General features: G+C 44.3%; 1 protein-coding gene across 1 annotated transcript in view; it reads left to right on the top strand.

Annotated features, from left to right (window-relative positions):
- RORB (RAR related orphan receptor B) overlaps window positions 1-25,870 on the top strand; it is a 352,234-nt gene that overhangs the window by 308,107 nt on the left and 18,257 nt on the right. The window lies entirely within an intron of this gene.

Raw genomic sequence — 25,870 nt, 5'->3', positions numbered from 1 at the left:
TTTCTCTTTTTTACAACAAAATTTACAAAACCATTTTTTAGGGACCACATCACATTTGAAGCGACTTTGAGTGGTCTATATGATAGAATATACCTAAAAGTGACACCAATCTAAAAACTGCACCCCTCAAGGTGCTCAAAACCACATTTAAAAAGTTTATTAACCCTTTAGGCGCTTCACAGGTGCTAGCGCAATGTGGAGGAAAAAATGAACATTTACCTTTTTTCACAAAAAAATTGCTTTGGCTTCAAGTTTATTTTCACAAGGGGTAACAGGACAAAATGGACCCTAAAATGTGTTATTCAATTTCTTCTGAGTATGCCGATACACTGTTTGGGCGCACGGCAGGACTCGGATGGGAAGTAACACCGTTTGACTTTTTGACTGCAAAAACGGCTGGAATCGAGAGCGGACACATGTCACGCTTGAGAGCTCCTGATGTCACCAAACACAAGTGACCTCATTTTGGAAACTAAACCCCTCAGGGAACTTATTTAGATGTGTCATGAGCACCTGGAACCCCAAGGTGCTTCACAGAAGTTTAGCGTAGAGCTCTGAAAATAAAAAAAACTCACATTCTACCAACAAATATGCACTTTTAGCACATTTTTTTATCACCAGATTTATATTTTTTATGATTTGCTATTTTTACACACTAAAAACAATATTTTAGTAAAATGAATTTGTTTTTACATCATCCTATTCTGAGAGCTATAACTTTTTCGCCGAATGAGCCATATTACCGCTTGTTTTTTGCGGGATGGTTTGGTGTTTTCATTTAAATCATATTTTTTTTACATAAGCCTTTTTGATCCCTTTTTATTCATTTTTTGGGAATTACTACGGTGAAAAAGTGACATTTCTGGCTTTTTTATTGTTTTGGGTTTTTTTTACGGCGTTCACCAAACGGAATAAATAACATGCCAGTTTTATAGAGCAGGTTGTTCTGGACATGGCAATACCAATTATGTGTACTTGTTTTATTTAAAATTGTTTTATCAGAAACACTGCGTTTTGAGTGGCGAAACAGATTTTAGTGATTTGTGTGCACATTTTTGTGTGTTTCTTTTACTTTTTAACATATTTTATTTTTCTTATTTTTCATTTTTTCACTGTGGGACATGTCAAATTTTTACTTTGATCACTGATCTCATACACTGCTATACTCATGTACAACAGTGCACGAGAGCAGTCAGTTCTCACTGACACTCACTGACATAGCCTGTGAGACCAAGCTTATTGCTGGATCTCACAGGCCACCGTACCTCAGTGTACCAAGGTAACCATCGGGACCTGCAATTCTCATTGCGGGGGTCCGATGGTTACTGAGGGGGCCTTGTGACCCCCATTGTAACAACTTAAATACCTCTGTCGCGATTGGCATCTGTATTTAAGGGGTTAATCGGGCCCCGTCCGGTCGCAAAACCGGTCGGGTTTGATACTGCAGGGTGCCAGCTGTCATGTACAGCTGTCATCCGCAGGAATTATTCTCTTATTCCTCAGCGCCGTTAAAAAGTGGTGCTGAGGAATAAGTACCGTTAATGACCGCTGTTAAAAGGCGTATGAGCGATCGTTAAGGGGTTAAGTTTAACAAGTAGCATGAAAAGCTTTAGCGTTACCGATCGGCGGTCGATTAAATGCCTGTCCACGCAAGCAGACCTAAGTAAACAATGTGCACTAAGTGACCTGTAATAGATCACTCTGCATGATTAGGCTGCCATAGTTGTCGATAGCACGAGTCCTGTTTACACCGGACGATACACCGATGAGAATGATGACCTTTTCACTGAATGAACAATCATGACATTATCTTGCAGTGTAAATGCAGCTTTTCTTCCAGGTTTGGTGTATAAGAGAGGGGAGGAAGCTGCCAGTGACATCAGGAATAGAGGTCGCTTCTTGTTACTCTCATCTCCCTCTGTATATGCTGAGTGTATACATGTACAGTATATCTAGTGTCCTAAAGGGAGCACAACATCCTAATTATTAAGGATACTATCAATGTGGTGTGGGTGGGGTTATGCACAGCTCCACATTCAGGGAACTGGTAGATCTGCAGCAGACTAAAAAGTTTTTAATCAAAACTGCGACACCCAGTAAATTAAGTGACAAATCACTGGAATCAGGGTTTCTGTCCCTAAATCATGCTGCGCTCAGGTGGAGTAGCAAAAACCTGATTCCCTTTAACCCCCTACCCCACAACTGTTCCAGCTTTTAGATATTGACTAAAAGCACAGAATTCGGCCATGATGCTTGTTTGTACATTGTTCTTAACTATGTACAATACAACATAACCTCCATTTGGATCTCTTGCTTTGCGGTTGTGGGGAAGAGGCCTGTAAATACAGCCAAGGTTCTTAGAACAATAGGAGTTGTTCTTTCCGCAGAGTAAAACATTCTCCTTTTTGTCAATACATTTGTTCTAAGTCTTCAGTCTTCTTACATCAAATCCTCTTTCCTTGTTGCTAACTAGAAAGCATTAGAGACAGGGAGTGAAAGAGGATCCTTCTGGGGATATTCCTATGATTAAATTGTTTAACCACAGACTGTCACGGTGCATTTTCATTTAGCTGACTGATAAATGTTCCTTCTGAGAGACCAGAATTTGTAATCTAAGTGAAGGCAGAGCACTAATCCAGTCTTTCCTATACGTTTATTCTGCCTATTGCCCTGGTTTTAATTAAGCCTAATCCTTCATCATATACGTACAAACGTACTGGAAAAAAATCTGACACGCGTGTACATTGCAAGAGTTTTCTATGAAGAAGCAGAGCCTTCATGATATTACATGGTTGTGTACAGGAACCTTATGCTGATGCCTGTGTTCCTCGGCTTTATTTCTAAAATGCCAGCATTTGGAATATTGTGGTCATACAATATTGTGATGTTATTGAGATCTCTGTTTAGAGGTGGACAAAGAGGTTGGCGGAGTAGGCAGCTGTCCAGGGTGCTAGTGAGGACAAGGTCATAATTGCCTTTAACTATGTTAGCACACCTGTGGTCTCTTGCCGACTACATTCTTGTGAGAAGCTAGTCAGCACGTGACCATACCTAGGCTCTATTGAGAGAAGTGGATGAGTAGCTAGTCAGCATGTGACCATATCTAGGGTCTATTGAGAGAAGTGGATGAGAAGCTAGTCAGCACGTGACCATATCTAGGCTCTATTGAGAGAAGAGGATGAGAAGCTAGTCAGCACGTGACCATATCTAGGCTCTATTGAGAGAAGTGGATGAGAAGCTAGTCAGCACGTGACCATATCTAGGCTCTATTGAGAGAAGAGGATGAGAAGCTAGTCAGCACGTGACCATATCTAGGCTCTATTGAGAGAAGTGGATGAGAAGCTAGTCAGCACGTGACCATATCTAGGCAATATTGAGAGAAGTGGATGAGAAGCTAGTCAGCACGTGACCATATCTAGGCTCTATTGAGAGAAGTGGATGAGAAGCTAGTCAGCACGTGACCATATCTAGGCTCTATTGAGAGAAGAGGATGAGAAGCAATTCAGCATGTGACCATATCTAGGCTCTATTGAGAGAAGAGGATGAGAAGCTAGTCAGCATGTGACCATATCTAGGCTCTATTGAGAGAAGTGGATGAGAAGCTAGTCAGCACGTGACCATATCTAGGCTCTATTGAGAGAAGAGGATGAGAAGCTAGTCAGCATGTGACCATATCTAGGCTCTATTGAGAGAAGTGGATGAGAAGCTAGTCAGCATGTGACCATATCTAGGCTCTATTGAGAGAAGTGGATGAGAAGCTATTCAGCATGTGACCATATCTAGGCTCTATTGAGAGAAGTGGATGAAAAGCTAGTCAGCACGTGACCACATCGAGGGTCTATTGAGAGAAGTGGATGAGAAGCTAGTCAGCACGTGACCATATCTAGGCTCTATTGAGAGAAGAGGAAAAGAAGCTAGTCAGCACGTGACCATATCTAGGCTCTATTGAGAGAAGTGGATGAGAAGCTAGTCAGCACATGACCACATCTAGGGTCTATTGAGAGAAGTGGATGAGAAGCTAGTCAGCACGTGACCATATCTAGGCTCTATTGAGAGAAGTGGATGAGAAGCTAGTCAGCATGTGACCATATCTAGGCTCTATTGAGAGAAGTGGATGAGAAGCTATTCAGCATGTGACCATATCTAGGCTCTATTGAGAGAAGTGGATGAGAAGCTATTCAGCATGTGACCATATCTAGGCTCTATTGAGAGAAGTGGATGAGAAGCTAGTCAGCACGTGACCACATCTAGGGTCTATTGAGAGAAGTGGATGAGAAGATAGTCAGCATGTGACCATATCTAGGCTCTATTGAGAGAAGTGGATGAGAAGCTAGTCAGCACGTGACCATATCTAGGCTCTGTTGAGAGAAGTGGATGAGAAGCTATTCAGCATGTGACCATATCTAGGCTCTATTGAGAGAAGTGGATGAGAAGCTAGTCAGCACGTGACCATATCTAGGCTCTATTGAGAGAAGAGGATGAGAAGCTAGTCAGCATGTGACCATATCTAGGCTCTATTGAGAGAAGTGGATGAGAAGCTAGTCAGCATGTGACCATATCTAGGCTCTATTGAGAGAAGTGGATGAGAAGCTATTCAGCATGTGACCATATCTAGGCTCTATTGAGAGAAGTGGATGAGAAGCTAGTCAGCACGTGACCATATCTAGGCTCTATTGAGAGAAGAGGATGAGAAGCTAGTCAGCATGTGACCATATCTAGGCTCTATTGAGAGAAGTGGATGAGAAGCTAGTCAGCATGTGACCATATCTAGGCTCTATTGAGAGAAGTGGATGAGAAGCTATTCAGCATGTGACCATATCTAGGCTCTATTGAGAGAAGTGGATGAGAAGCTAGTCAGCACGTGACCATATCTAGGCTCTATTGAGAGAAGAGGATGAGAAGCTAGTCAGCATGTGACCATATCTAGGCTCTATTGAGAGAAGTGGATGAGAAGCTAGTCAGCATGTGACCATATCTAGGCTCTATTGAGAGAAGTGGATGAGAAGCTATTCAGCATGTGACCATATCTAGGCTCTATTGAGAGAAGTGGATGAGAAGCTAGTCAGCACGTGACCACATCAAGGGGCTATTGAGAGAAGTGGATGAGAAGCTAGTCAGCACGTGACCATATCTAGGCTCTATTGAGAGAAGAGGAAAAGAAGCTAGTCAGCACGTGACCATATCTAGGCTCTATTGAGAGAAGTGGATGAGAAGCTAGTCAGCACATGACCACATCTAGGGTCTATTAAGAGAAGTGGATGAGAAGCTAGTCAGCACGTGACCATATCTTGGCTCTATTGAGAGAAGTGGATGAGAAGCTAGTCAGCATGTGACCATATCTAGGCTCTATTGAGAGAAGTGGATGAGAAGCTATTCAGCATGTGACCATATCTAGGCTCTATTGAGAGAAGTGGATGAGAAGCTATTCAGCATGTGACCATATCTAGGCTCTATTGAGAGAAGTGGATGAGAAGCTAGTCAGCACGTGACCACATCTAGGGTCTATTGAGAGAAGTGGATGAGAAGATAGTCAGCATGTGACCATATCTAGGCTCTATTGAGAGAAGTGGATGAGAAGCTAGTCAGCACGTGACCATATCTAAGCTCTGTTGAGAGAAGTGGATGAGAAGCTATTCAGCATGTGACCATATCTAGGCTCTATTGAGAGAAGTGGATGAGAAGCTAGTCAGCACGTGACCATATCTAGGCTCTATTGAGAGAAGAGGATGAGAAGCTAGTCAGCATGTGACCATATCTAGGCTCTATTGAGAGAAGTGGATGAGAAGCTAGTCAGCATGTGACCATATCTAGGCTCTATTGAGAGAAGTGGATGAGAAGCTATTCAGCATGTGACCATATCTAGGCTCTATTGAGAGAAGTGGATGAGAAGCTAGTCAGCACGTGACCACATCTAGGGTCTATTGAGAGAAGTGGATGAGAAGCTAGTCAGCACGTGACCATATCTAGGCTCTATTGAGTGAAGAGGAAAAGAAGCTAGTCAGCACGTGACCATATCTAGGCTCTATTGAGAGATGTGGATGAGAAGCTAGTCAGCACATGACCACATCTAGGGTCTATTGAGAGAAGTGGATGAGAAGCTAGTCAGCACGTGACCATATCTAGGCTTTATTGAGAGAAGTGGATGAGAAGCTAGTCAGCACGTGACCATATCTAGGCTCTATTGAGAGAAGTGGATGAGAAGCTAGTCAGCATGTGACCATATCTAGGCTCTATTTAGAGAAGTGGATGAGAAGCTATTCAGCATGTGACCATATCTAGGCTCTATTGAGAGAAGTGGATGAGAAGCTAGTCAGCACGTGACCACATCTAGGGTCTATTGAGAGAAGTGGATGAGAAGATAGTCAGCATGTGACCATATCTAGGCTCTATTGAGAGAAGTGGATGAGAAGCTAGTCAGCACGTGACCATATCTAGGCTCTGTTGAGAGAAGTGGATGAGAAGCTATTCAGCATGTTACCATATCTAGGCTCTATTGAGAGAAGTTGATGAGAAGCTAGTCAGCATGTGACCATATATAGGCTCTATTGAGAGAAGTGGATGAGAAGCTAGTCAGCACGTGACCATATCTAGGCTCTATTGAGAGAAGAGGATGAGAAGCTAGTCAGCACGTGACCATATCTAGGCTCTGTTGAGAGAAGTGGATGAGAAGCTATTCAGCATGTTACCATATCTAGGCTCTATTGAGAGAAGTGGATGAGAAGCTAGTTAGCATGTGACCATATCTAGGCGCTATTGAGAGAAGTGGATGAGAAGCTAGTCAGCACGTGACCATATCTAGGCTCTATTGAGAGAAGAGGATGAGAAGCTAGTCAGCATGTTAACATATCTAGGCTCTATTGAGAGAAGTGGATGAGAAGCTAGTCAGCATGTGACCATATCTAGGCTCTATTGAGAGAAGTGGATGAGAAGCTAGTCAGCACGTGACCATATCTAGGCTCTATTGTGAGAAGAGGATGAGAAGCTAGTCAGCATGTGACCACATCTAGGCTCTATTGAGAGAAGTGGATGAGAAGCTACTTAGCATGTGACCATATCTAGGCTCTATTGAGAGAAGTGGATGAGAAGCTAGTCAGCATGTGACCACATCTAGGCTCTATTGAGAGAAGTGGATGAGAAGCTAGTTAGCATGTGACCATATCTAGGCTCTATTGAGAGAAGTGGATGAGAAGCTAGTCAGCACGTGACCATATCTAGGCTCTATTGAGAGAAGTGGATGAGAAGCTAGTCAGCACGTGACCACATCTAGGCTCTATTGGAAGAAGTGGATGAGAAGCTAGTCAGCATGTGACCATATCTAGACTCTATTGAGAGAAGTGGATGAGAAGCTAGTCAGCACATGACCATAACTAGGCTCTATTGAGAGAAGTGGATGAGAAGCTAGTCAGCACATGGCCATAACTAGGCTCTATTGAGAGAAGTGGATGAGAAGCTATTCAGCATGTGACCATATCTAGGCTCTATTGAGAGAAGTGAGTGAGAAGCTAGACAGCATGTGACCACATCTTGGCTCTATTGAGAGAAGTGGATGAGAAGCTAGTTAGCATGTGACCATATCTAGGCTCTATTGAGAGAAGTGGATGAGAAGCTAGTCAGCACGTGACCATATCTAGGCTCTATTGAGAGAAGTGGATGAGAAGCTAGTCAGCACGTGACCACATCTAGGCTCTATTGAGAGAAGTGGATGAGAAGCTAGTCAGCATGTGACCATATCTAGGCTCTATTGAGAGAAGTGGATGAGAATCTAGTCAGCACATGACCATAACTAGGCTCTATTGAGAGAAGTGGATGAGAAGCTAGTCAGCACATTACCATAACTAGGCTCTATTGAGAGAAGTGGATGAGAAGCTAGTCAGCACGTGACCATAACTAGGCTCTATTGAGAGAAGTGGATGAGAAGCTAGTCAGCACGTGACTATAACTAGGCTCTATTGAGAGAAGTGGATGAGAAGCTATTCAGCATGTGACCATATCTAGGCTCTATTGAGAGAAGTGGATGAGAAGCTAGTCAGCACGTGACCATATCTAGGCTCTATTGAGAGAAGTGGGTGAGAAGCTAGTCAGCATGTGACCATATCTAGGCTCTATTGAGAGAAGTTGATGAGAAGCTATTCAGCATGTGACCATATCTAGGCTCTATTGAGAGAAGTGGATAAGAAGCTAGTCAGCATGTGACCATATCTAGGCTCTATTGAGAGAAGTGGATGAGAAGCTAGTCAGCACGTTACCATATCTAGGCTCTATTGAGAGAAGTGGATGAGAAGCTATTCAGCATGTGACCATATCTAGGCTCTATTGAGAGAAGTGGATGAGAAGCTAGTCAGCACGTGACCACATCTAGGGTCTATTGAGAGAAGTGGATGAGAAGCTAGTCAGCACGTGACCATATCTAGGCTCTATTGAGAGAAGAGGAAAAGAAGCTAGTCAGCACGTGACCATATCTAGGCTCTATTGAGAGATGTGGATGAGAAGCTAGTCAGCACATGACCACATCTAGGGTCTATTGAGAGAAGTGGATGAGAAGCTAGTCAGCACGTGACCATATCTAGGCTTTATTGAGAGAAGTGGATGAGAAGCTAGTCAGCATGTGACCATATCTAGGCTCTATTGAGAGAAGTGGATGAGAAGCTATTCAGCATGTGACCATATCTAGGCTCTATTGAGAGAAGTGGATGAGAAGCTATTCAGCATGTGACCATATGTAGGCTCTATTGAGAGAAGTGGATGAGAAGCTAGTCAGCACGTGACCACATCTAGGGTCTATTGAGAGAAGTGGATGAGAAGCTATTCAGCATGTGACCATATCTAGGCTCTATTGAGAGAAGTTGATGAGAAGCTAGTCAGCATGTGACCATATCTAGGCTCTATTGAGAGAAGTGGATGAGAAGCTAGTCAGCACTTGACCATATCTAGGCTCTATTGAGAGAAGAGGATGAGAAGCTAGTCAGCACGTGACCATATCTAGGCTCTGTTGAGAGAAGTGGATGAGAAGCTATTCAGCATGTTACCATACCTAGGCTCTATTGAGAGAAGTGGATGAGAAGCTAGTCAGCATGTGACCATATCTAGGCTCTATTGAGAGAAGTGGATGAGAAGCTAGTCAGCACGTGACCATATCTAGGCTCTATTGAGAGAAGAGGCTGAGAAGCTAGTCAGCATGTTACCATATCCAGGCTCTATTGAGAGAAGTGGATGAGAAGCTAGTCAGCATGTGACCATATCTAGGCTCTATTGAGAGAAGTGGATGAGAAGCTAGTCAGCACGTGACCATATCTAGGCTCTATTGTGAGAAGAGGATGAGAAGCTAGTCAGCATGTGACCACATCTAGGCTCTATTGAGAGAAGTGGATGAGAAGCTACTTAGCATGTGACCATATCTAGGCTCTATTGAGAGAAGTGGATGAGAAGCTAGTCAGCATGTGACCACATCTAGGCTCTATTGAGAGAAGTGGATGAGAAGCTAGTTAGCATGTGACCATATCTAGGCTCTATTGAGAGAAGTGGATGAGAAGCTAGTCAGCACGTGACCATATCTAGGCTCTATTGACAGAAGTGGATGAGAAGCTAGTCAGCACGTGACCACATCTAGGCTCTATTGGAAGAAGTGGATGAGAAGCTAGTCAGCATGTGACCATATCTGGGCTCTATTGAGAGAAGTGGATGAGAAGCTAGTCAGCACATGACCATAACTAGGCTCTATTGAGAGAAGTGGATGAGAAGCTAGTCAGCACATGGCCATAACTAGGCTCTATTGAGAGAAGTGGATGAGAAGCTAGTCAGCACGTGACTATAACTAGGCTCTATTGAGAGAAGTGGATGAGAAGCTATTCAGCATGTGACCATATCTAGGCTCTATTGAGAGAAGTGGGTGAGAAGCTAGACAGCATGTGACCACATCTAGGCTCTATTGAGAGAAGTGGATGAGAAGCTAGTTAGCATGTGACCATATCTAGGCTCTATTGAGAGAAGTGGATGAGAAGCTAGTCAGCACGTGACCATATCTAGGCTCTATTGAGAGAAGTGGATGAGAAGCTAGTCAGCACGTGACCATGACTAGGCTCTATTGAGAGAAGTGGATGAGAAGCTAATCAGCACGTGACCATATCTAGGCTCTATAGAGAGAAGTGGGTGAGAAGCTAGTCAGCACGTGACCACATCTAGGCTCTATTGAGAGAAGTGGATGAGAAGCTAGTCAGCATGTGACCATATCTAGGCGGCGGCGCTATTGAGAGAAGTGGGTGTGAAGCTAGTCAGCATGTGACCACATCTAGGCTCTATTGAGAGAAGTGGATGAGAAGCTAGTCAGCATGTGACCATATCTAGGCTCTATTGAGAGAAGTGGATGAGAAGCTAGTCAGCACGTGACCATATCTAGGCTCTATAGAGAGAAGTGGGTGAGAAGCTAGTCAGCACGTTACCACATCTAGGATCTATTGAGAGAAGTGGATGAGAAGCTAGTCAGCACGTGACCATATCTAGGCGGCGGCGCTATTGAGAGAAGTGGGTGAGAAGCTAGTCAGCATGTGACCACATCTAGGCTCTATTGAGAGAAGTGGATGAGAAGCTAGTCAGCACTTGACCATAACTAGGCTCTATTGAGAGAAGTGGATGAGAAGCTAGTCAGCACGTGACCATAACTAGGCTGTATTGAGAGAAGTGGATGAGAAGCTAGTCAGCACGTGACCATAACTAGGCTCTATTGAGAGAAGTGGATGAGAAGCTAGTCAGCACGTGACCATGACTAGGCTCTATTGAGAGAAGTGGATGAGAAGCTAATCAGCACGTGACCATATCTAGGCTCTATAGAGAGAAGTGGGTGAGAAGCTAGTCAGCACGTGACCACATCTAGGCTCTATTGAGAGAAGTGGATGAGAAGCTAGTCAGCACGTGACCATATCTAGGCGGCGGCGCTATTGAGAGAAGTGGGTGAGAAGCTAGTCAGCATGTGACCACATCTAGGCTCTATTGAGAGAAGTGGATGAGAAGCTAGTCAGCATGTGACCATATCTAGGCTCTATTGAGAGAAGTGGATGAGAAGCTAGTCAGCACGTAACCATTTCTAGGCTCTATTGAGAGAAGTGGATGAGAAGCTAGTCAGCATGTGACCACATCTAGGCTCCTTTGAGAGATGTGGATGAGAAGCTAGTCAGCACGTGACCACATCTAGGCTCTATTGAGAGATGTGGATGAGAAGCTAGTAAGCACCTTACCACATCTAGGCTCTATTGACAGAAGTGGATAAGAAGCTAGTCAGCACGTGACCATAACTAGGCTCTATTGAGAGAAGTGGATGAGAAGCTAGTCAGCACGTGACCACATCTAGGCTCTATTGAGAGAAGTGGGTGAGAAGCTAGTCAGCATGTGACCACATCTAGGCTCTATTGAGAGAAGTGGATGAGAAGCTAGTCAGGATGTGACCACATCTAGGCTCTATTGAGAGAAGTGGATGAGAAGCTAGTCAGCACGTGACCATATCTAGGCTCTATTGAGAGAAGTGGATGGGAAGCTAGTCAGCACGTGTCCATATCTAGGCTCTATTGAGAGAAATGGATGAAAAGCTAGTCAGGATGTGACCATATCTAGGCTCTATTGAGAGAAGTGGATGAGAAGCTAGTCAGCACGTGACCATATCTAGGCTCTATTGACAGAAGTGGATGAGAAGCTAGTCAGCACGTGACCACATCTAGGCTCTATTGGAAGAAGTGGATGAGAAGCTAGTCAGCATGTGACCATATCTAGGCTCTATTGAGAGAAGTGGATGAGAAGCTAGTCAGCACATGACCATAACTAGGCTCTATTGAGAGAAGTGGATGAGAAGCTAGTCAGCACATGGCCATAACTAGGCTCTATTGAGAGAAGTGGATGAGAAGCTAGTCAGCACGTGACTATAACTAGGCTCTATTGAGAGAAGTGGATGAGAAGCTATTCAGCATGTGACCATATCTAGGCTCTATTGAGAGAAGTGGGTGAGAAGCTAGACAGCATGTGACCACATCTAGGCTCTATTGAGAGAAGTGGATGAGAAGCTAGTTAGCATGTGACCATATCTAGGCTCTATTGAGAGAAGTGGATGAGAAGCTAGTCAGCACGTGACCATATCTAGGCTCTATTGAGAGAAGTGGATGAGAAGCTAGTCAGCACGTGACCATGACTAGGCTCTATTGAGAGAAGTGGATGAGAAGCTAATCAGCACGTGACCATATCTAGGCTCTATAGAGAGAAGTGGGTCAGAAGCTAGTCAGCACGTGACCACATCTAGGCTCTATTGAGAGAAGTGGATGAGAAGCTAGTCAGCATGTGACCATATCTAGGCGGCGACGCTATTGAGAGAAGTGGGTGTGAAGCTAGTCAGCATGTGACCACATCTAGGCTCTATTGAGAGAAGTGGATGAGAAGCTAGTCAGCATGTGAGCATATCTAGGCTCTATTGAGAGAAGTGGATGAGAAGCTAGTCAGCACGTGACCATATCTAGGCTCTATAGAGAGAAGTGGGTGAGAAGCTAGTCAGCACGTTACCACATCTAGGATCTATTGAGAGAAGTGGATGAGAAGCTAGTCAGCACGTGACCATATCTAGGCGGCGGCGCTATTGAGAGAAGTGGGTGAGAAGCTAGTCAGCATGTGACCACATCTAGGCTCTATTGAGAGAAGTGGATGAGAAGCTAGTCAGCATGTGACCATATCTAGGCTCTATTGAGAGAAGTGGATGAGAAGCTAGTCAGCACGTAACCATTTCTAGGCTCTATTGAGAGAAGTGGATGAGAAGCTAGTCAGCATGTGACCATATCTAGGCTCTATTGAGAGAAGTGGATGAGAAGCTAGTCAGCACTTGACCATAACTAGGCTCTATTGAGAGAAGTGGATGAGAAGCTAGTCAGCACGTGACCATAACTAGGCTCTGTTGAGAGAAGTGGATGAGAAGCTATTCAGCATGTGACATTATCTAGGCTCTATTGAGAGAAGTGGATGAGAAGCTAGTCAGCACGTGACCATATCTAGGCTCTATTGAGAGAAGAGGATGAGAAGCTAGTCAGCATGTGACCATATCTAGGCTCTATTGAGAGAAGTGGATGAGAAGCTAGTCAGCATGTGACCATATCTAGGCTCTATTGAGAGAAGTGGATGAGAAGCTATTCAGCATGTGACCATATCTAGGCTCTATTGAGAGAAGTGGATGAGAAGCTAGTCAGCACGTGACCATATCTAGGCTCTATTGAGAGAAGAGGATGAGAAGCTAGTCAGCATGTGACCATATCTAGGCTCTATTGAGAGAAGTGGATGAGAAGCTAGTCAGCATGTGACCATATCTAGGCTCTATTGAGAGAAGTGGATGAGAAGCTATTCAGCATGTGACCATATCTAGGCTCTATTGAGAGAAGTGGATGAGAAGCTAGTCAGCACGTGACCACATCGAGGGTCTATTGAGAGAAGTGGATGAGAAGCTAGTCAGCACGTGACCATATCTAGGCTCTATTGAGAGAAGAGGAAAAGAAGCTAGTCAGCACGTGACCATATCTAGGCTCTATTGAGAGAAGTGGATGAGAAGCTAGTCAGCACATGACCACATCTAGGGTCTATTGAGAGAAGTGGATGAGAAGCTAGTCAGCACGTGACCATATCTAGGCTCTATTGAGAGAAGTGGATGAGAAGCTAGTCAGCATGTGACCATATCTAGGCTCTATTGAGAGAAGTGGATGAGAAGCTATTCAGCATGTGACCATATCTAGGCTCTATTGAGAGAAGTGGATGAGAAGCTATTCAGCATGTGACCATATCTAGGCTCTATTGAGAGAAGTGGATGAGAAGCTAGTCAGCACGTGACCACATCTAGGGTCTATTGAGAGAAGTGGATGAGAAGATAGTCAGCATGTGACCATATCTAGGCTCTATTGAGAGAAGTGGATGAGAAGCTAGTCAACACGTGACCATATCTAGGCTCTGTTGAGAGAAGTGGATGCGAAGCTATTCAGCATGTGACCATATCTAGGCTCTATTGAGAGAAGTGGATGAGAAGCTAGTCAGCACGTGACCATATCTAGGCTCTATTGAGAGAAGAGGATGAGAAGCTAGTCAGCATGTGACCATATCTAGGCTCTATTGAGAGAAGTGGATGAGAAGCTAGTCAGCATGTGACCATATCTAGGCTCTATTGAGAGAAGTGGATGAGAAGCTATTCAGCATGTGACCATATCTAGGCTCTATTGAGAGAAGTGGATGAGAAGCTAGTCAGCACGTGACCACATCTAGGGTCTATTGAGAGAAGTGGATGAGAAGCTAGTCAGCACGTGACCATATCTAGGCTCTATTGAGAGAAGAGGAAAAGAAGGTAGTCAGCACGTGACCATATCTAGGCTCTATTGAGAGATGTGGATGAGAAGCTAGTCAGCACATGACCACATCTAGGGTCTATTGAGAGAAGTGGATGAGAAGCTAGTCAGCATGTGACCATATCTATGCTCTATTGAGAGAAGTGGATGAGAAGCTATTCAGCATGTGACCATATCTAGGCTCTATTTAGAGAAGTGGATGAGAAGCTATTCAGCATGTGACCATATCTAGGCTCTATTGAGAGAAGTGGATGAGAAGCTAGTCAGCACGTGACCACATCTAGGGTCTATTGAGAGAAGTGGATGAGAAGATAGTCAGCATGTGACCATATCTAGGCTCTATTGAGAGAAGTGGATGAGAAGCTAGTCAGCACGTGACCATATCTAGGCTCTGTTGAGAGAAGTGGATGAGAAGCTATTCAGCATGTTACCATATCTAGGCTCTATTGAGAGAAGTTGATGAGAAGCTAGTCAGCATGTGACCATATCTAGGCTCTATTGAGAGAAGAGGATGAGAAGCTAGTCAGCACGTGACCATATCTAGGCTCTATTGAGAGAAGAGGATGAGAAGCTAGTCAGCACGTGACCATATCTAGGCTCTGTTGAGAGAAGTGGATGAGAAGCTATTCAGCATGTTACCATATCTAGGCTCTATTGAGAGAAGTGGATGAGAAGCTAGTCAGCATGTGACCATATCTAAGCGCTATTGAGAGAAGTGGATGAGAAGCTAGTCAGCACGTGACCATATCTAGGCTCTATTGAGAGAAGAGGATGAGAAGCTAGTCAGCATGTTAACATATCTAGGCTCTATTGAGAGAAGTGGATGAGAAGCTAGTCAGCATGTGACCATATCTAGGCTCTATTGAGAGAAGTGGATGAGAAGCTAGTCAGCACGTGACCATATCTAGGCTCTATTGTGAGAAGAGGATGAGAAGCTAGTCAGCATGTGACCACATCTAGGCTCTATTGAGAGAAGTGGATGAGAAGCTACTTAGCATGTGACCATATCTAGGCTCTATTGAGAGAAGTGGATGAGAAGCTAGTCAGCATGTGACCACATCTAGGCTCTATTGAGAGAAGTGGATGAGAAGCTAGTTAGCATGTGACCATATCTAGGCTCTATTGAGAGAAGTGGATGAGAAGCTAGTCAGCACGTGACCATATCTAGGCTCTATTGAGAGAAGTGGATGAGAAGCTAGTCAGCACGTGACCACATCTAGGCTCTATTGGAAGAAGTGGATGAGAAGCTAGTCAGCATGTGACCATATCTAGGCTCTATTGAGAGAAGTGGATGAGAAGCTAGTCAGCACATGACCATAACTAGGCTCTATTGAGAGAAGTGGATGAGAAGCTAGTCAGCACATGGCCATAACTAGGCTCTATTGAGAGAAGTGGATGAGAAGCTATTCAGCATGTGACCATATCTAGGCTCTATTGAGAGAAGTGAGTGAGAAGCTAGACAGCATGTGACCACATCTAGGCTCTATTGAGAGAAGTGGATGAGAAGCTAGTTAGCATGTGACCATATCTAGGCTCTATTGAGAGAAGTGGATGAGAAGCTAGTCAGCACGTGACCATATCTAGGCTCTATTGAGAGAAGTGGATGAGAAGCTAGTCAGCACGTGACCACATCTAGGCTCTATTGAGAGAAGAGGATGAGAAGCTAGTCAGCATGTGACCATATCTAGGCTCTATTGAGAGAAGTGGATGAGAATCTAGTCAGCACATGACCATAACTAGGCTCTATTGAGAGAAGTGGATGAGAAGCTAGTCAGCACGTGACCATAACTAGGCTCTATTGAGAGAAGTGGATGAGAAGCTAGTCAGCACGTGACTATAACTAGGCTCTATTGAGAGAAGTGGATGAGAAGCTATTCAGCATGTGACCATATCTAGGCTCTATTGAGAAAAGTGGATGAGAAGCTAGTCAGCACCTGACCATATCTAGGCTCTATTGAGAGAAGTGGGTGAGAAGCTAGTCAGCATGTGACCATATCTAGGCTCTATTGAGAGAAGTTGATGAGAAGCTATTCAGCATGTGACCATATCTAGGCTCTATTGAGAGAAGTGGATAAGAAGCTAGTCAGCATGTGACCATATCTAGGCTCTATTGAGAGAAGAGGATGAGAAGCTAGTCAGCACGTTACCATATCTAGGCTCTATTGAGAGAAGTGGATGAGAAGCTATTCAGCATGTGACCATATCTAGGCTCTATTGAGAGAAGTGGATGAGAAGCTGGTCAGCACGTGACCACATCTAGGGTCTATTGAGAGAAGTGGATGAGAAGCTAGTCAGCACGTGACCATATCTAGGCTCTATTGAGAGAAGAGGAAAAGAAGCTAGTCAGCACGTGACCATATCTAGGCTCTATTGAGAGATGTGGATGAGAAGCTAGTCAGCACATGACCACATCTAGGGTCTATTGAGAGAAGTGGATGAGAAGCTAGTCAGCACGTGACCATATCTAGGCTTTATTGAGAGAAGTGGATGAGAAGCTAGTCAGCATGTGACCATATCTAGGCTCTATTGAGAGAAGTGGATGAGAAGCTATTCAGCATGTGACCATATCTAGGCTCTATTGAGAGAAGTGGATGAGAAGCTATTCAGCATGTGACCATATGTAAGCTCTATTGAGAGAAGTAGATGAGAAGCTAGTCAGCACGTGACCACATCTAGGGTCTATTGAGAGAAGTGGATGAGAAGATAGTCAGCATGTGACCATATCTAGGCTCTATTGAGAGAAGTGGATGAGAAGCTAGTCAGCACGTGACCATATCTAGGCTCTGTTGAGAGAAGTGGATGAGAAGCTATTCAGCATGTTACCATATCTAGGCTCTATTGAGAGAAGTTGATGAGAAGCTAGTCAGCATGTGACCATATCTAGGCTCTATTGAGAGAAGTGGATGAGAAGCTAGTCAGCACGTGACCATATCTAGGCTCTATTGAGAGAAGAGGATGAGAAGCTAGTCAGCACGTGACCATATCTAGGCTCTGTTGAGAGAAGTGGATGAGAAGCTATTCAGCATGTTACCATACCTAGGCTCTATTGAGAGACGTGGATGAGAAGCTAGTCAGCATGTGACCATATCTAGGCTCTATTGAGAGAAGTGGATGAGAAGCTAGTCAGCACGTGACCATATCTAGGCTCTATTGAGAGAAGAGGCTGAGAAGCTAGTCAGCATGTTACCATATCTAGGCTCTATTGAGAGAAGTGGATGAGAAGCTAGTCAGCATGTGACCATATCTAGGCTCTATTGAGAGAAGTGGATGAGAAGCTAGTCAGCACGTGACCATATCTAGGCTCTATTGTGAGAAGAGGATGAGAAGCTAGTCAGCATGTGACCACATCTAGGCTCTGTTGAGAGAAGTGGATGAGAAGCTACTTAGCATGTGACCATATCTAGGCTCTATTGAGAGAAGTGGATGAGAAGCTAGTCAGCATGTGACCACATCTAGGCTCTATTGAGAGAAGTGGATGAGAAGCTAGTTAGCATGTGACCATATCTAGGCTCTATTGAGAGAAGTGGATGAGAAGCTAGTCAGCACGTGACCATATCTAGGCTCTATTGACAGAAGTGGATGAGAAGCTAGTCAGCACGTGACCACATCTAGGCTCTATTGGAAGAAGTGGATGAGAAGCTAGTCAGCATGTGACCATATCTAGGCTCTATTGAGAGAAGTGGATGAGAAGCTAGTCAGCACATGACCATAACTAGGCTCTATTGAGAGAAGTGGATGAGAAGCTAGTCAGCACATGGCCATAACTAGGCTCTATTGAGAGAAGTGGATGAGAAGCTAGTCAGCACGTGACTATAACTAGGCTCTATTGAGAGAAGTGGATGAGAAGCTATTCAGCATGTGACCATATCTAGGCTCTATTGAGAGAAGTGGGTGAGAAGCTAGACAGCATGTGACCACATCTAGGCTCTATTGAGAGAAGTGGATGAGAAGCTAGTTAGCATGTGACCATATCTAGGCTCTATTGAGAGAAGTGGATGAGAAGCTAGTCAGCACGTGACCATATCTAGGCTCTATTGAGAGAAGTGGATGAGAAGCTAGTCAGCACGTGACCATGACTAGGCTCTATTGAGAGAAGTGGATGAGAAGCTAATCAGCACGTGACCATATCTAGGCTCTATAGAGAGAAGTGGGTGAGAAGCTAGTCAGCACGTGACCACATCTAGGCTCTATTGAGAGAAGTGGATGAGAAGCTAGTCAGCATGTGACCATATCTAGGCGGCGGCGCTATTGAGAGAAGTAGGTGTGAAGCTAGTCAGCATGTGACCACATCTAGGCTCTATTGAGAGAAGTGGATGAGAAGCTAGTCAGCATGTGACCATATCTAGGCTCTATTGAGAGAAGTGGATGAGAAGCTAGTCAGCACGTGACCATATCTAGGCTCTATAGAGAGAAGTGGGTGAGAAGCTAGTCAGCACGTTACCACATCTAGGATCTATTGAGAGAAGTGGATGAGAAGCTAGTCAGCACGTGACCATATCTAGGCGGCGGCGCTATTGAGAGAAGTGGGTGAGAAGCTAGTCCGCATGTGACCACATCTAGGCTCTATTGAGAGAAGTGGATGAGAAGCTAGTCAGCACTTGACCATAACTAGGCTCTATTGAGAGAAGTGGATGAGAAGCTAGTCAGCACGTGACCATAACTAGGCTCTATTGAGAGAAGTGGATGAGAAGCTAGTCAGCACGTGACCATAACTAGGCTCTATTGAGAGAAGTGGATGAGAAGCTAGTCAGCACGTGACCATGACTAGGCTCTATTGAGAGAAGTGGATGAGAAGCTAATCAGCACGTGACCATATCTAGGCTCTATAGAGAGAAGTGGGTGAGAAGCTAGTCAGCACGTGACCACATCTAGGCTCTATTGAGAGAAGTGGATGAGAAGCTAGTCAGCACGTGACCATATCTAGGCGGCGGCGCTATTGAGAGAAGTGGGTGAGAAGCTAGTCAGCATGTTACCACATCTAGGCTCTATTGAGAGAAGTGGATGAGAAGCTAGTCAGCATGTGACCATATCTAGGCTCTATTGAGAGAAGTGGATGAGAAGCTAGTCAGCACGTAACCATTTCTAGGCTCTATTGAGAGAAGTGGATGAGAAGCTAGTCAGCATGTGACCACATCTAGGCTCCTTTGAGAGATGTGGATGAGAAGCTAGTCAGCACGTGACCACATCTAGGCTCTATTGAGAGATGTGGATGAGAAGCTAGTAAGCACCTTACCACATATAGGCTCTATTGAGAGAAGTGGATAAGAAGCTAGTCAGCACGTGACCATAACTAGGCTCTATTGAGAGAAGTGGATGAGAAGCTAGTCAGCACGTGACCACATCTAGGCTCTATTGAGAGAAGTGGGTGAGAAGCTAGTCAGCATGTGACCACATCTAGGCTCTATTGAGAGAAGTGGATGAGAAGCTAGTCAGGATGTGACCACATCTAGGCTCTATTGAGAGAAGTGGATGAGAAGCTAGTCAGCACGTGACCATATCTAGGCTCTATTGAGAGAAGTGGATGGGAAGCTAGTCAGCACATGACCATATCTAGGCTCTATTGAGAGAAATGGATGAAAAGCTAGTCAGGATGTGACCATATCTAGGCTCTATTGAGAGAAGTGGATGAGAAGCTAGTCAGCACGTGACCACATCTAGGCTCTATTGGAAGAAGTGGATGAGAAGCTAGTCAGCATGTGACCATATCTAGGCTCTATTGAGAGAAGTGGATGAGAAGCTAGTCAGCACATGACCATAACTAGGCTCTATTGAGAGAAGTGGATGAGAAGCTAGTCAGCACATGGCCATAACTAGGCTCTATTGAGAGAAGTGGATGAGAAGCTAGTCAGCACGTGACTATAACTAGGCTCTATTGAGAGAAGTGGATGAGAAGCTATTCAGCATGTGACCATATCTAGGCTCTATTGAGAGAAGTGGGTGAGAAGCTAGACAGCATGTGACCACATCTAGGCTCTATTGAGAGAAGTGGATGAGAAGCTAGTTAGCATGTGACCATATCTAGGCTCTATTGAGAGAAGTGGATGAGAAGCTAGTCAGCACGTGACCATATCTAGGCTCTATTGAGAGAAGTGGATGAGAAGCTAGTCAGCACGTGACCATGACTAGGCTCTATTGAGAGAAGTGGATGAGAAGCTAATCAGCACGTGACCATATCTAGGCTCTATAGAGAGAAGTGGGTCAGAAGCTAGTCAGCACGTGACCACATCTAGGCTCTATTGAGAGAAGTGGATGAGAAGCTAGTCAGCATGTGACCATATCTAGGCGGCGGCGCTATTGAGAGAAGTGGGTGTGAAGCTAGTCAGCATGTGACCACATCTAGGCTCTATTGAGAGAAGTGGATGAGAAGCTAGTCAGCATGTGACCATATCTAGGCTCTATTGAGAGAAGTGGATGAGAAGCTAGTCAGCACGTGACCATATCTAGGCTCTATAGAGAGAAGTGGGTGAGAAGCTAGTCAGCACGTTACCACATCTAGGATCTATTGAGAGAAGTGGATGAGAAGCTAGTCAGCACGTGACCATATCTAGGCGGCGGCGCTATTGAGAGAAGTGGGTGAGAAGCTAGTCAGCATGTGACCACATCTAGGCTCTATTGAGAGAAGTGGATGAGAAGCTAGTCAGCATGTGACCATATCTAGGCTCTATTGAGAGAAGTGGATGAGAAGCTAGTCAGCACATAACCATTTCTAGGCTCTATTGAGAGAAGTGGATGAGAAGCTAGTCAGCATGTGACCATATCTAGGCTCTATTGAGAGAAGTGGATGAGAAGCTAGTCAGCACTTGACCATAACTAGGCTCTATTGAGAGAAGTGGATGAGAAGCTAGTCAGCACGTGACCATAACTAGGCTCTATTGAGAGAAGTGGATGAGAAGCTAGTCAGCACGTGACCATAACTAGGCTCTATTGAGAGAAGTGGATGAGAAGCTAGTCAGCACGTGACCATGACTAGGCTCTATTGAGAGAAGTGGATGAGAAGCTAATCAGCACGTGACCATATCTAGGCTCTATAGAGAGAAGTGGGTGAGAAGCTAGTCAGCACGTGACCACATCTAGGCTCTATTGAGAGAAGTGGATGAGAAGCTAGTCAGCACGTGACCATATCTAGGCGGCGGCGCTATTGAGAGAAGTGGGTGAGAAGCTAGTCAGCATGTGACCACATCTAGGCTCTATTGAGAGAAGTGGATGAGAAGCTAGTCAGCATGTGACCATATCTAGGCTCTATTGAGAGAAGTGGATGAGAAGCTAGTCAGCACGTAACCACATCTAGGCTCTATTGAGAGAAGTGGATGAGAAGCTAGTCAGCATGTGACCACATCTAGGCTCCTTTGAGAGATGTGGATGAGAAGCTAGTCAGCACGTGACCACATCTAGGCTCTATTGAGAGATGTGGATGAGAAGCTAGTAAGCACCTTACCACATCTAGGCTCTATTGAGAGAAGTGGATAAGAAGCTAGTCAGCACGTGACCATAACTAGGCTCTATTGAGAGAAGTGGATGAGAAGCTAGTCAGCACGTGACCACATCTAGGCTCTATTGAGATAAGTGGGTGAGAAGCTAGTCAGCATGTGACCACATCTAGGCTCTATTGAGAGAAGTGGATGAGAAGCTAGTCAGGATGTGACCACATCTAGGCTCTATTGAGAGAAGTGGATGAGAAGCTAGTCAGCACGTGACCATATCTAGGCTCTATTGAGAGAAGTGGATGGGAAGCTAGTCAGCACGTGACCATATCTAGGCTCTATTGAGAGAAATGGATGAAAAGCTAGTCAGCACGTGACCATATCTAGGCTCTATTAAGAGAAGTGGATGAGAAGCTAGTCAGCACGTGACCATATCTAGGCTCTATTGAGTGAAGTGGATGAGAAGCTAGTCAGCATGTGACCATATCTAGGCTCTATTGAGAGAAGTGGATGAGAAGCTAGTCAGCACGTGACCATATCTAGGCTCTATTGAGAGAAGTGGATGAGAAGCTAGTCAGCATGTGACCATATCTAGGCTCTATTGAGAGAAGTGGATGAGAAGCTAGTCAGCATGTGACCATATCTAGGCTCTACTGAGAGAGGTAGATGTGAAGCTAGTCAGCACGTGACCATAACTAGGCTCTATTGAGAGAAGTGGATGAGAAGCTAGTCAGCACGTAAACATATATAGGCTCTATTAAGAGAAGTGGATGAGAAGCTAGTCAGCACGTGACCATATCTAGGCTCTATTAAGAGAAGTGGATGAGAAGCTAGTCAGCATGTGACCATATCTAGGCTCTATTGAGAGAAGTGGATGAGAAGCTAGTCAGCATGTGACCATATCTAGGCTCTACTGAGAGAGGTAGATGTGAAGCTAGTCAGCACGTGACCATAACTAGGCTCTATTGAGAGAAGTGGATGAGAAGCTAATCAGCACGTGACCATATCTAGGCTCTATTAATAGAGAAGTGGATGAGAAGCTAGTCAGCATGTGACCATATCTTGGCTCTATTAATAGAGAAGTGGATGAGAAGCTAGTCAGCATGTGACCATACCTAGGCTCTGTTGAGAGAAGTGGACGAGAAGCTAGTCAGCATGTGACCATAACTAGGCTCTATTGAGAGAAGTAGATGAGAAGCTAGTCAGCATGTGACCATAAGTAGGCTCTATTGAGAAAAGTGGATGAGAAGCTAGTGAGCGTGTGACCATATCTAGGCTCTATTGAGAGAAGTGGATGGAAAATGAAAAGAAACCTCATGTTCTATTGAGAGAAGTGGATGAGAAGCTAGTCAGCAGTAAACATATCAAGGCTCTAATGAGAGAAGTGGATGAGAAGCTAGTCAGCACGTGACCATATCTAGGCTCTATTGAGAGAAGTGGATGGGAAGCTAGTCAGCACGTGACCATATCTAGGCTCTATTGAGAGAAATGGATGAAAAGCTAGTCAGCAGTAAACATATCAAGGCTCTATTGAGAGAAGTGGATGAGAAGCTAGTCAGCACGTGACCATATCTAGGCTCTATTGAGAGAAGTGGATGGGAAGCTAGTCAGCATGTGACCATATCTAGGCTCTATTGAGAGAAGTGGATGAGAAGCTAGTCAGCATGTGACCATATCTAGGCTCTACTGAGAGAGGTAGATGTGAAGCTAGTCAGCACCTGACCATAACTAGGCTCTATTGAGAGAAGTGGATGAGAAGCTAGTCAGCATGTGACCATATCTAGGCTCTATTAATAGAGAAGTGGATGAGAAGCTAGTCAGCACGTGACCATATCTAGGCTCTACTGAGAGAAGTAGATGTGAAGCTAGTCAGCATGTGACCATAACTAGGCTCTATTGAGAAAAGTGGATGAGAAGCTAGTCAGTGCATGACCATATCTAGGCTCTATTGAGAGAAGTGGATGAGAAGCTAGTCATCATATGACCATGTCTAGGCTCTATTAATAGAGAAGTGGATGAGAAGCTAGTCATCATGTGACCATGTCAAGGCTCTATTGAGAGAAATGGATGAAAAGCTAGTCAGCATGTGACCATATCTAGGCTTTATTGATACAAATGGATGAGAAGCTCATCAGCATGTGACCATACCTAGGCTCTGTTGAGAGAAGTGGACGAGAAGCTAGTCAGCATGTGACCATAACTAGGCTCAATTGAGAGAAGTGGATGAGAAGCTAGTCAGCATGTGACCATAACTAGGCTCTATTGAGAGAAGTGGATGAGAAGCTAGTCAGCACGTGACCATAACTAGGCTCTATTGAGAGATGTGGATGAGAAGCTAGTCAGCACGTGACCATATCTAGGCTCTATTGAGAGAAGTGGATGAGAAGCTAGTCAGCATGTGACCATAACTATGCTCTATTGAGAGAAGTGGATGAGAAGCTAGTCAGCACGTAAACATATATAGGCTCTATTAAGAGAAGTGGATGAGAAGCTAGTCAGCACGTGACCATATCTAGGCTCTATTAAGAGAAGTGGATGAGAAGCTAGTCAGCATGTGACCATATCTAGGCTCTATTGAGAGTAGTGGATGAGAAGCTAGTCAGCATGTGACCACATCTAGGCTCTACTGAGAGAGGTAGATGTGAAGCTAGTCAGCACGTGACCATAACTAGGCTCTATTGAGAGAAGTGGATGAGAAGCTAATCAGCACGTGACCATATCTAGGCTCTATTAATAGAGAAGTGGATGAGAAGCTAGTCAGCATGTGACCATATCTAGGCTCTATTAATAGAGAAGTGGATGAGAAGCTAGTCAGCATGTGACCATACCTAGGCTCTGTTGAGAGAAGTGGACGAGAAGCTAGTCAGCATGTGACCATAACTAGGCTCTATTGAGAGAAGTAGATGAGAAGCTAGTCAGCATGTGACCATATCTAGGCTCTATTGAGAGAAGTGGATGGGAAGCTAGTCAGCACGTGACCATATCTAGGCTCTATTGAGAGAAATGGATGAAAAGCTAGTCAGCAGTAAACATATCAAGGCTCTATTGAGAGAAGTGGATGAGAGGCTAGTCAACACGTGACCATATCTAGGCTCTATTGAGAGAAGTGGATGAGAAGCTAGTCAGCACGTGACCATATCTAGGCTCTATTAAGAGAAGTAGATGAGAAGCTAGTCAGCATGTGACCATAACTAGGCTCTATTGAGAGAAGTGGACGAGAAGCTAGTCACCATGTGACCATATCTAGGCTCTATTGAGAGAAGTGGATGGAAAATGAAAAGAAACCTCATGTTCTATTGAGAGAAATGGATGAAAAACTAGTCGGAACATGAACGCAACTATAATCCATTGAGAGAAGTGGATGAGATGCTAGTTGGCACATGACTGCAACTATACTCTATTTAGAAATCAGATGAGCAACAGAGAGACCCATATTTTTTTAAGATAAGCAGATGAGAAGCTAGTCACAATAACTACGAAAATCACAAATTTATGGTCACTTGACTGCTTGCCCAGGCTGGAAGCAGAGGGGATTTTTGACAGTGGGCATGTTGCGCACTGTTAGGATTTGACCATCTGCAATCAAATGAAGTGATTGCACAAATGTATGTTGAGTCTGGGAAACCCCTTTAAGTAGCACTAAAATTCTGGAGGGTATGCAGACTGTGTTGGGTTTCTGAGTAAAATGCATGGTTTTACATCATATGTATATTTTATGGTACATATTATTACTGGGGTGAGTGATACTAAAGATTTTTTGCAATAAAACTTAGGAAGAATCGACAGTAATCTAAGGTATCCTCAAATTGTTCGAGTGGTGTACAACAAGTTCTACTGGTTTAAACCATTAAAAGGAGTCTCTGCAGTCACTTTTTCACTTTTATTATCTGAAAGTGATATTTTCTCTTGAGACAATTGATATGTAATGTATGAGAAAATACAACTGTCAAGTGTATGGATTGTTTTTTTGATGGACATGCAGTAAACCAATGCATCTCAAAGGGAATTTGTTACCATTTGTTTTTGCCAACTACTCTGAGAGCAGCAATAATGTAGACATAGAGACACTGTTTCCAGTAATGTGTCACTTACTGAGCTGCTTGC

This window comes from Ranitomeya imitator, chromosome 1 (assembly GCF_032444005.1).
Source record: "Ranitomeya imitator isolate aRanImi1 chromosome 1, aRanImi1.pri, whole genome shotgun sequence".
Lineage (NCBI taxonomy): Eukaryota > Metazoa > Chordata > Amphibia > Anura > Dendrobatidae > Ranitomeya > Ranitomeya imitator.
The sequence above is the reverse complement of the archived record's forward strand: the minus strand, read 5'-3'. Positions and strand labels throughout refer to the sequence as shown.